Raw genomic sequence first — 10,728 nt, forward strand, 5'->3', positions numbered from 1 at the left:
TCCATGACATTGTGACTGACAGCAGAAGCGCTCTTTAGATGTGATTTCCCATTTAGTCTCCTATATGCCCAACTTTCTCTCTTTGATTTATTACTTATTTATTTATATTTGTGTATGAGTGTTTTGCTCACCATATGTAAGTGCACCTGTATCATGCAATGCCCAGAGGCCAGAAGAGGGCATCAAATCCCCTGGAACTGTAGTTACAGTTAGTTGTTAACTGTCATGTGGGTTCTGGGAACCGAACCTGGGTCCTCTACAAGAGCAGCCAGTGCCTTTAATAACTGAGCCATCTCTCCAGCCCCCTAAACTTCCTTTTTAAAAAATATTTTATTTAGCCAGGTGTAGTGGTGCATGCCTTAGGTCCCAGCACTTGGGAGGCAGAGGCAGGCAGATCTCTATGAGATTGAGGTCAGCCTGGTCTACATAGCGAGTTCCAGGCCAGCTGGGGCTTCAGGAAGACCCTGTCTCAAAAAGATAAAAAAAAAAGATGAACAAATTTATTTATTATTTTTATTTTTTATGTGTATGAGTGTATTGCCTAAGGGCACCTGTGTTGTACAATGCCTGTGGAGGTCAGAAGAGGGTGTCAGATTCCCTGGAACTGAAGTTATAGAGTTGTTAGCCATGTGGGTGCTGGGAATCAAACTCAGGTTCTCTGCAAAAGTAGCTAGTGCTCTTAATCACTGAGTCATCTTTCCAGTCCCCAAACTTCTTTTTTAAGTTTTATTTATTTTATGTGTATAAGTATTTGCCTGCATCTATATAAGTGCATCATATGCATACAGTGCCTGCAGAGGTCAGAAGAGGGTGCTAGGTTCCCTGGAACTGAAGTTAAAGACAGGTATTAGCCACCCTGTGGGTGCTGGGAACTGAACTTGAGTCCTCTTACAAGAGCAGTCAGTGCTCTTAATCACTAACTCATCTTTCCAGACCCCACCCCCCCAACTTTCTTTATAAACCACCCAGCCTCAGATTTTTAAAAAATGTACATTTTTATTGAATTTTTGTGTATTTCATACAAACATCTTAATCATCTTTATACCCCTTCCTCTATTTGGACCCCTCCCCCGATAGCCCACCCCACCAGATTTCATGCATTCTGTCTGTTAAGGCCTATTGAGTCAAGTTAGTGACCCGAATGCCCTGCCAAGTTCATCCACTGGGGTCTAGTCAGCCTATCTAGAATTCTACCTTAAAGAAGGTCAACTCTTCCTTTCCCAGCTGTAATCAGCTGCCAATAGTTCTTCAGCCAAGGTTGGGGCCTGCTGCCCATTTCCCTAGTTCTATGATGGGTTTTTGTCTGCTTGAGTCTGCATGGGTCTTGAGTCTGCATGCTGAAACCATAGCTGTAGGTTCATATGAACAAGGTCCCAGGAGCTTGCAAGACTGTTTCCATATAGTCATGCACCTCTTCCCCCGGCTCTTACAATCTTTCCACCCCCTCTTCTGCAATGGTCCCTGAGCCCTGGGTGGGTGAAATTTAATATAGGAGTCTTGTCCAGCAACCCAAACTCTGCAGACTCTTATTCTCTACACTTTGGCCATTTTTGTGCTCATTTCCCTCTGTTGTATGAAATCTTTTTCTTTTTGGTACTGGAGATTGAATCTAGGACCTTGAACATGCTAGGCAAGCACACTATCGGCAAGCTATGTCCTGGTCATTATGAAATTCTTAGACTAGATCCTTGCAGTTCTTTTTATATATGACTTCCTAAAAAGGGAAACCGGACACTGGGCAGTTTCCACACATGTAATCTGAACACTTGGAAGGTTGAGGCAGGATAACCTTAAGTTCAAGGCAAGCCTCAAAAAGGGGAGGGGAATCATATGTACACAGTTTCATAACTTTTTTTTTATACTTTGCCATTAATCACAAACACATTTGCCTCTCATTAAATATTCTCCACTGTTGGAGATATTTTTGCTCTTTATAAAGTTTTGCTGTTTTGAATCATTATTATTTCTCTTTTTTTGTGCTAGAGATAGAGCCTAAGGCTTTGTGCACGGTAGGCAAGCACTCTGTCACTGAGCTATGTCCCCAGCTCTTTGAACACAATTTGTCCAACAGTTCCCTAGCTGGATCTTACTGCATGTTCACATTTTTTCTCTCTATTTCTAGAAGTGTCTTTTTAAAAAAATTTGGTTATAATTGCCTTCAACTCTCTTTTTCTTTTGGGAATTCTCTTTCCCTCAATTTCCAAACAGGGCACTTACCTGGTCCTCTGCCTCTGGGAGCTGCTCCTTCTTGGAGCCTGGTTTCTTCTTAAGTGGTTGGTCATCAGAATGTTCTTGTTATTAACGCTTCTCTCATTCTACTTATTCTATCTGCCTATCTATCATTATTTACTGTGTCATTTAACCTATGTGTTATCTATCTATCATCTATCTATCTATCTATCTATCTATCTATCTATCTATCTATCTACCTACCTATCATCTATCTATCTATCTACCTATCATTTATCTACCTATCATCTATCTATTTATCTATCATCTATCTACCTATCATCTATCATCTTTGTGTGCCTGTGTGCATACATGTATGCATGCATATGGAAGTCAAAGGTCAACACTAATTCCTTCCTCAACTACTCTCTACCTTATTTTTTGAGACAGGCTCTCACTGAACCCAGAGTTCACTGATTCAGCTAGTCTGGCTGGCCAGCAAGCTCCCAGGGAGCCTCCTGTCTGTCTCCCCAGTTGTGATGCTTAGTTTTAAATGTCAACTTACCACAACTTAGAATCACCTGAGAAGAGAACATTGATTCAGGAATTTTTAAGATCAAATCAACCTGTGGGCATGTCTGTGGGGAACTGTCTTCATTTTTAATTGATGTAGGAAGACCCTGCACATTGTGGGTGCCACCATTCCCTAGGCAGGGGGGTCCTGTGCTATCTGAGATGGAAGAAAGCTAGATGACTACAAGCAGACAGAATCTGTATGTTTTGCTTCTCTCTGCTTTTTAAAATATATATTTTTATTATTTTATTTTATGTGTATGAGTATATTGCCTGCATGTATGTGACTACACCCGTGTCGTGCAATGCCACGGAGGTCAGAAGAGGGCTTTGGATTCCCCTGGAACTGGAGTTAAGGACATTTTGTAGCCGCCATGTGGGTGCTGGGAATTGAACCCGGGTCCTCTGCAGAAGCAGTCGAGCCATCTCTCCAGCCCCGTCTCTCTACTTTTTGACTGGATGTGATGCATTAAGGTTTCTGCCTTGACTGCCTTGCAGAGCAGAGATGCTTGTGGGAGCCTCTTTCTCTCAGAGATGGTCTGCATGTTTACTCCTTTCTTTCCACTCCTGCCACTGCTGGCCTGATTCAGGCCCTTGTTACCTTTCCTTGATGATTCTCCTACAGTAAGTACTTAAGAATCTGAGATTTCCCCTCTCTACAATTCATTTTACACATGGCCACTAGATTTTGATGCCACAACTCTAAACCATTAAGATTGTTTTCACATAACTGTGGGACCTAAGATAGTTTCATACCTAAACTTTGACTCAATTTTTCACCTGAAGTATGGAGATAGTGATAAATACCTTCTCTCGAGAGTTGTTAAGATAACTGAATTAGAATTAGGTGACTCATGTGTCACTCTTAGCACACAGAAGGTACTCAGTAAATATTTACAATTAATATAACTATTTTCTTTTTAAAAAATTTATACATTTGGGAGCTGGAGAGACAGCTCAGCAGTTAAGAGCACTGGCTCAGTTCCCAGAACCCACATGGTGACTTACAACCTTCTGTAACTCCAGTTCCAGGAGATCCAGTGCCCTCTTCCGACCTTCCCAGGCATTGTACACCCAAGTGCACTTACATACATGTAGGCACAATGCTCATACATATAAAATAAATCAATCAAAAATTAAAAAAAATTTTTTTGTCTTTTTGAGACAGGATCTCCCTACAGCCCCAGCTGGCCTGGAACTCACAGAAATCTGCCTGCCTATGCCTCCTGAGTGTACGTTTTAAAATTTTTATTTTTTAATTATGTGTAGTTGTGTGCATGTGTCTGTGTGTGCACTCATGTGCAGGTGCCTGATGAGACCAGAAGAGGGCTTTGGATTCCCTGAAGCTGGAGTTACAGGCAGTTGTGAGCTGCCTATCCAACAAGAGTGCTCTGGGTCTCTGCAAGAGCAGTACCCTCTCTTAAGCACTGAGTCATCTCTCCAATCCTGACTATTTTTAATACAGTGCAAACTCCTTAGCTTGGTACTAAGACCCTCCGTAAGCAAGTTTTTACCTTTTCAACCTCATGTTCTCTGTTCCCCTGTGGAAAACCTATAATAGGACAAGACTGCTCCAGCCAGAGGATTCACCCAGGGGTGCCTCTCTATGTCTAATGCTTTCCTTTGCTAAGCCTTGATCAGAACCACAGCATGTATTGGCCTAACTTCAGAGAGAAGGAAAAATGTCACAAATGGATGCAGTGAAGGATTTGGCATTTCAATATAAGATTTTTATCTCTCTTGCTCACTGCTATGTTTCCAGCGCTCAGTCCATGGTTGCCTGACACTCAGTAGATACTCATTAAAGATTTTTTGACTGAATATGTTAATTTGAGAAACATACTTCAAGGTTATGTTTGTTCTGAGACAGTGTGAAAATGCAACTTTCCATCACAGTAGAACATAAAGGAAAGATGGCAGCCCTGACCTGGGAGGTTTGCTGTGAAAAGAGAGGTGTGATCTTACTTGACCCCCAGTGTGACTCTCTTCCTAGGACTCCATTTGGAAAGAGACTCCTGCAGAATCCCATGTGTGGTGGTTTGAATGAAAATGTCCCCCATAGGCTCCAAGTGTTTGGACATTTTGTCCCCTGATGATGGCGCTGTTTTGGGAGGTTTTAGAAGGTATGGCTATTCTGTAGGAAGCACGTCACTGGCTTAGAGAGTTCTTAAGCCTTGCCAGATCTCCAGTCGCTCTCTTGCTTCCTGTGCCTGTGTGATGATGTGAGAACTTAGCTTCTGCTGCTCCTGCTCCAGCCACCTCCAGCCACCATGCCTCCCTGCCATGGTGGACTGTAATTCCCCTGGAACCATAAGCTAAATAAACTCTTTCTTCTATAAATTGCTTGGGTCAGTGTTTCTATCACAGCAACAGAGAAAAGTGACTAATACAGGGTATATGCCCAAAAACAAAATGATTATTCTGGTAAACAGATGCAGTATTAAACTGCCTTCTAATGACTTATTGTTATACCCATAGATTAATTCATGTAAACACCTGGAAGAAAGTAATGCCAAGAACAATGTAGTTCCAGAGGGAAATAAGGACTTAAATAGCACTTGTGATATTTTGGCAGAGTCTGGCTGGAGTCTGCCCTCGACCTAAAAGCTTGGCTGAGGCTAAGTCAAAAAGCAGTGGACTAATTTCTCTGGCGGAAGAAATTTCAAGACAGCCTAATGTAGAAATGGTGGCATGGATGTTAATAGTGACTATTATACAGATCTACAGTGAAAAAGAGCAAATGGGGCAGAAAGAAGTACAGTTTGGGTTGAAAAAGAGCACTAGGAAGATAAATGTTAGAGCCCTGGCATGTGCTGGAGAAGATCCCTTTGATAAGGAGATTAAAGTGATTAAGGAGGGCCTAGAGATTCCGACTTAAACACTGGAGAGAGTGCCTCCAGGGCAAAACCACACCCAGTTAAGCCTCCAACTAGTGAAAGGAAAATGCTGCAGGGGCCGTGGAAGAGAAAACTTCTACAATGGATAAATCAGGCTGGAGTCCATCCCAAACTTGCAGTCAAACTTGGCAGTGTCGTTTACCCGGTGCTGGCTTTAGAGGTATGAAAGATGGAAGAGTGAAGGGGTCATTAGTTCTTCCTCTGAGGTTTCAGAGAACCTCAGAGGCCAGGCAGTGTGAAGCAGGGGTTCCCCTGCTTAGAGAAGGCCCTGATAGGCCATTGTGTGAAGCTGTGAAGGTGAAGTCTGGTTGGCAATGGAGACGCCAAGAAGTTCGTGATGCCAGAGCTGTGAGGCATCTGCCAAGAAGACCTGCACACAGAGAGTGGTACCAGCACAAGAGAGAGATGCGTGTTGCACGCAGCAAAGCTAGAGAGCCTGAACCATCTAAGCCCTTTGGAAGTAAAGTCCCAGAAGTCAGACATGGAGCTACTGGATTTGGTGTTTGTCCTGCTGGTTTTCAGTCTTGTTTTGGTCCAGTATTTCCTTACTATGCCTCCATTCCTTCCTTTTGGAATGGTAATGTGTATTCGGTTCCACTGTATGTTGGGAGTATGTAATCTGTGTTTTGATTTTATAGAAGCTTATAGTTAAAATATTTACCTGAGTCCACTTTGGACTGTGGACTTTTGAATAGCATTGAGACTGATAATGACTATGGGGACTTTTAAAGCTGGCCTAAATGCATTTTGCATTTTATATGGTCATGAGCCTATGGGGGCCAGGGGGTGGAATGTGGTGGTCTGAATGAAAATGTCCCCCATAGGCTTCAAGTGTTTGGACAGTTTGTCCCCAGATGATGGTGCTGTTTTGGGAGGTTTTAGAAGGTATGGCTATCCTGGAGGAAGCATGTCACTGGCTTAGAGAGTTCTTAAGCCTTGCCAGATCTCCAGTCACTCTCTTGCTTCCTGTGCCTGTGTGATGATGTGAGAACTTAGCTTCTGCTGCTCCTGCTCCAGCCACCATGCCTCCCTGCCATGACGGACTGTAATTCCCCTGGAACCGTAAGCTCAAATAAACTCTTCCTTCTATAAACTGCTTGGGTCAGTGTTTCTATCACAGCAACAGAGAAGAGTGACTAATACACCATGCTACCTGGGAAAGGAAACTCAGACATTTTGAACTTGGAGCCTGCTCAGTAGTAGACAAACTCTTGGTTAGAAAGGACTATAAATGCAAGGTTTCCAGTATCTGTAAGTTATATAATGGGAACTTGAAGCAAATGTCCCTTTCTTCTAGGAAGAACTCTTTAACGGATTCCTTGCAAACTCAATGACAATCAAGGATTGGATTCTCAAAGATTTTAAGTACACTGCATAATGGTATACATGTTTTCTCTATAATAGGTTATCATTATAGATTAGTATTTGTTTTTTGAGGGGGTCTTAAGTAGCCCTGGGCTAGCCTAGAACTCATTATGTAGCAGAGGATGACCTTGAACTCCTGCCTCTACCTCCTCAAAGGGCCACCATGCCCAGCAGATTAATTTAATTTAGGTAAATATTTCTTTTCTATATATGTGTCTAAGCTGTTCTGTCCCTGAAAATTAGGGCTCTTTCTTAGGAGTATGCACACATTTCAGTGTTTCAGTCTAGAAGGAATTCCATAACTTCAAGAATTGTACCCTGGTCTAATGATTAGGTAGTGGTCAGTTGGTCTAGTGAGGACTCTGGCAAGGCCAGCCCCTCAGAGCTATGGGGATGTGCATGGGGTGATGGTTGGAAAGAGCTGGAAAGCTTAGGTGAGATATGGGCTGGAACTGGGAGACAATCTCTCCTTCAAACTACAGAGTTTAGAACCCTGAAAGAGGAAGTAAAAGCTCCCATTTTACATGGATGGGTCAAATAATGAAAACCTGAGCCCTTTGGTAGAGCACAGTGTCAAGGCATGTCAACAGGTCCTTCCTGACCTGGTTTGGGGTTCTCCCGGCCGGCCTGCTCATAGCTCACCTCCTTGCTGCCTTCCCCCACTCATAAAACATGTCTAGATCTGAAGAGCTTTGTGTGATGCACAGATTTCTGGCTCTTTTTTTTTTTTTTCTTTTTTGGTTGTTGAGTAATTTGACCCATATCATTTAAATTCTTTGAAGGATGAATGACTTCAATAGAATGTGGAATTTGTTTCTAAATGATATGGCAGACCAGATGTTGGGAGAGCATTCCTCTGCAGAGCATCCAAATTTCTACTCTATTTTATTTGGCTTTTTGTGCAAATGTTTCCAAACATATAGAAATATAGACAACATAGTGTAAGAAATGCTTATAAACCCTGCCACCTAGACTTTACAACTATTGTCACTTCCCATTGCTTCATTCCTTTTTATCTGAAGTAAATTACTCCCATCACTGTGTTACATCCCCAAATATTCATGGTCAATCTCAAGAGGGGTGCTTTAAAAATTTATCTTTTTCTTCTTTTAGATTTTTTTATTTATTTGTATGTGCATGTGTGTATGCACATGTGCATATAGGTGCCTATGGAGGTCAGAAGAGGGTGTCAGATCCCCTGGAGTTGGAGTTACAGGCAGTTGTGAGCCTCCTGCCATAGGTGCTGGGAACCGAATCTGGTCCTCTGAAAATGCTGCAAGTGCTCTAAACCACTGAGCCATCCCCTAACCCATTAACCTTTTTCTGGTGAGAAGTTTCAAATAGACTTTTTGGAGACAAAAATATAACAACCTTCACCTGTTTGCACTCAGCTTCAATTATCGGTCTCTTCCAGTCTTGAAACAATGTCTTTTTCAATGATAGCTAAACTGGCCCAAAAGTAAAGAAAAATCTTCAATTGTCTACTGAGTATAAGAAGCCTGGATTGAGACAAAAGTTGGGCTCTAAAGCTGCAGTTTGTGCTGAGACAAAGGCCAGGTAGACCGGAGTGTGGGTTTTAAAAGGCCACAAGTGAGAGGGACAGGAGACAAAGCCTGGGAGCAGGAAGGAAGTCGGGATATCAGGCAAAAATTCCTGAAAGGTGACATTCGAATGAACAGAAGGACATCCATGTTTACAAAGAGAGGTGGTGGGCATATGTGACTCGCTAATCTCTGACTGTGTAAAAGGAAAAAATAAAGGAAGACCTAGTTTCCTAAGAGATTGTAACCACAGCCCCACTCTCTCCTGAATTTGGGATCAAAAATGTTAGAGGAACCTAAAATATTCCCAAGTTAAAAATGTAGTACCCAGGGACTGGAGAGATGGTTCAGCTGTTAAGAGCACTGGCTGCTCTTCTGGAGGACCTAGGTTTGGTTCCCAGCGCCCGCATAGTGGCTTACAAACATCTATAACTCCAGTTCCAGGGGATCTGACACCCCTCGTCTGGCTGCAGGCATTGCACACATGTGGTGCACTTAGATGCTGGTAAAACACTCATATATATAAAATTAAATTTAAAAAATTAATTTAAAAGGCTAGGGCTTTAGCTCAGTGGTAGAATTTTTATCTGCCATTCAAAGAATCTTGGGTTTTAGTGCCAGGAGAAAGAGGAAGCAGAGGGTTTATGATAATCATATTTCATATGTCAAAAATAAAAGCCAAAAGAAGGCATTAAGAAAAAACTTTTTGGGCCAACCAGATAACCCACAGTGGAAGAAGAAACTCAATGCCCCAAAATTGTTCTATGACTTCCACGTGCACACCATGGCACACTATACACACACATACACATCATACACAAACACACACATCCACACTAATAATAAATAAAATAGTAAAAAACAAGAAACTAAAAATTTATATACCACAGAGAAGTGTTAAATACTGTAACTCTGAAAATGTAACAGTTTTAAATAAACTTAAACATAGAAAAATTTGGCTATTCTACCCTAAATAATCTACCCAAGAGAAAAGAATGTCTTTGATTACAGAAAGGTTTTATTCAGGTTGGAAAGATAGTTCAGCAGTTAACAGTACTTGCTGCTTGTCCAGAGGACCAGGGTTCAGTTCCCAGAATGCACATGATACCTTGAAACCATCTGCAATTCCAGTTCCTGGAAATCCAATGCTCTCTCCTATCCTCCACAGGTACCAGGCACAAACGTGGCACACAGACATCCATTCGGGTAAACATTCATACACATCAAAATGGGTATTTTGAAAAAAGATTCATGTACTTTACTGTATATAAATTATAGTTCAGTGTAAATAAAAAGGACCTTACTTACTTGAAAAAGTACTAATGAGAAATAGAAATTACAGCCATTTAGATTAGAGATGAGAGAGAGAGAGAGAGAGGGAGAGACCAGAAATCAACACTGGATGTCTTTCTCAAGCACTCTCCACTTTATTTTTTATTTTTGTGATGCAGGGATTGAACTTAGGACCTTGTGCATGCTGGGTAGGGATTCTGTCATTGATACACACCCCAGTCCTTTTATTTGTTTTGAGACAGGATCTCTCACTGAACCTAGGTATCACTAATTTGCCTAGCTGGCTAGCCAGAAAACCCCAAGGGTCCTCCTTCCTCAACCTCCCCAGAGCTGGGGTTATGGGCATACACTACTATCCTGGTCTTTCTACATGAGTTCTGAAGATCCAAATTCAGGTCCTCATGCTTTCATGGCAAGCACTTTACCTACTGAACCATCTCCCCATTTCTAGAAATCCAATTTTAAAATAAAATTAGCATATTAGATGTAGCCGAAGAGAGAATTTGTGAACAAGAAATCAGAGCTAAGAAACAAAGCATTGAGAGGCATAGCTGTAAACTACATCGAGAGGTTGGGCAATATAGAGGGCTATATTTGGATTTTTTTGTTTGTTTTTTTTCAGACAGGGTCTCCCTGTAGCCTCAGCTGTCCTGGAACTCACTAATAGACCTGGCTGGACTTGAACTCACAGAGATCTGCTTGCCTCTGCCTCCCAAGTGCTAGGATTAAAGGCGTGTGCCACCATGCCTGGCATATTTGAATTGTTGTGTCAAACCAGGGTTCTAGAAGTAAAGAACCCTAGAGTAAACTTTATTTGAAGCTATTGGCTAAAATGTTTTCAAAATTGGTAACTGACAAAAATACTCAGAATAGGAAATCCCATTAGATTT

The sequence above is a fragment of the Nannospalax galili genome, unplaced genomic scaffold, assembly GCF_000622305.1.
Source record: "Nannospalax galili isolate Female #2095 unplaced genomic scaffold, S.galili_v1.0 scaffold146, whole genome shotgun sequence".
Classification (NCBI taxonomy): domain Eukaryota; kingdom Metazoa; phylum Chordata; class Mammalia; order Rodentia; family Spalacidae; genus Nannospalax; species Nannospalax galili.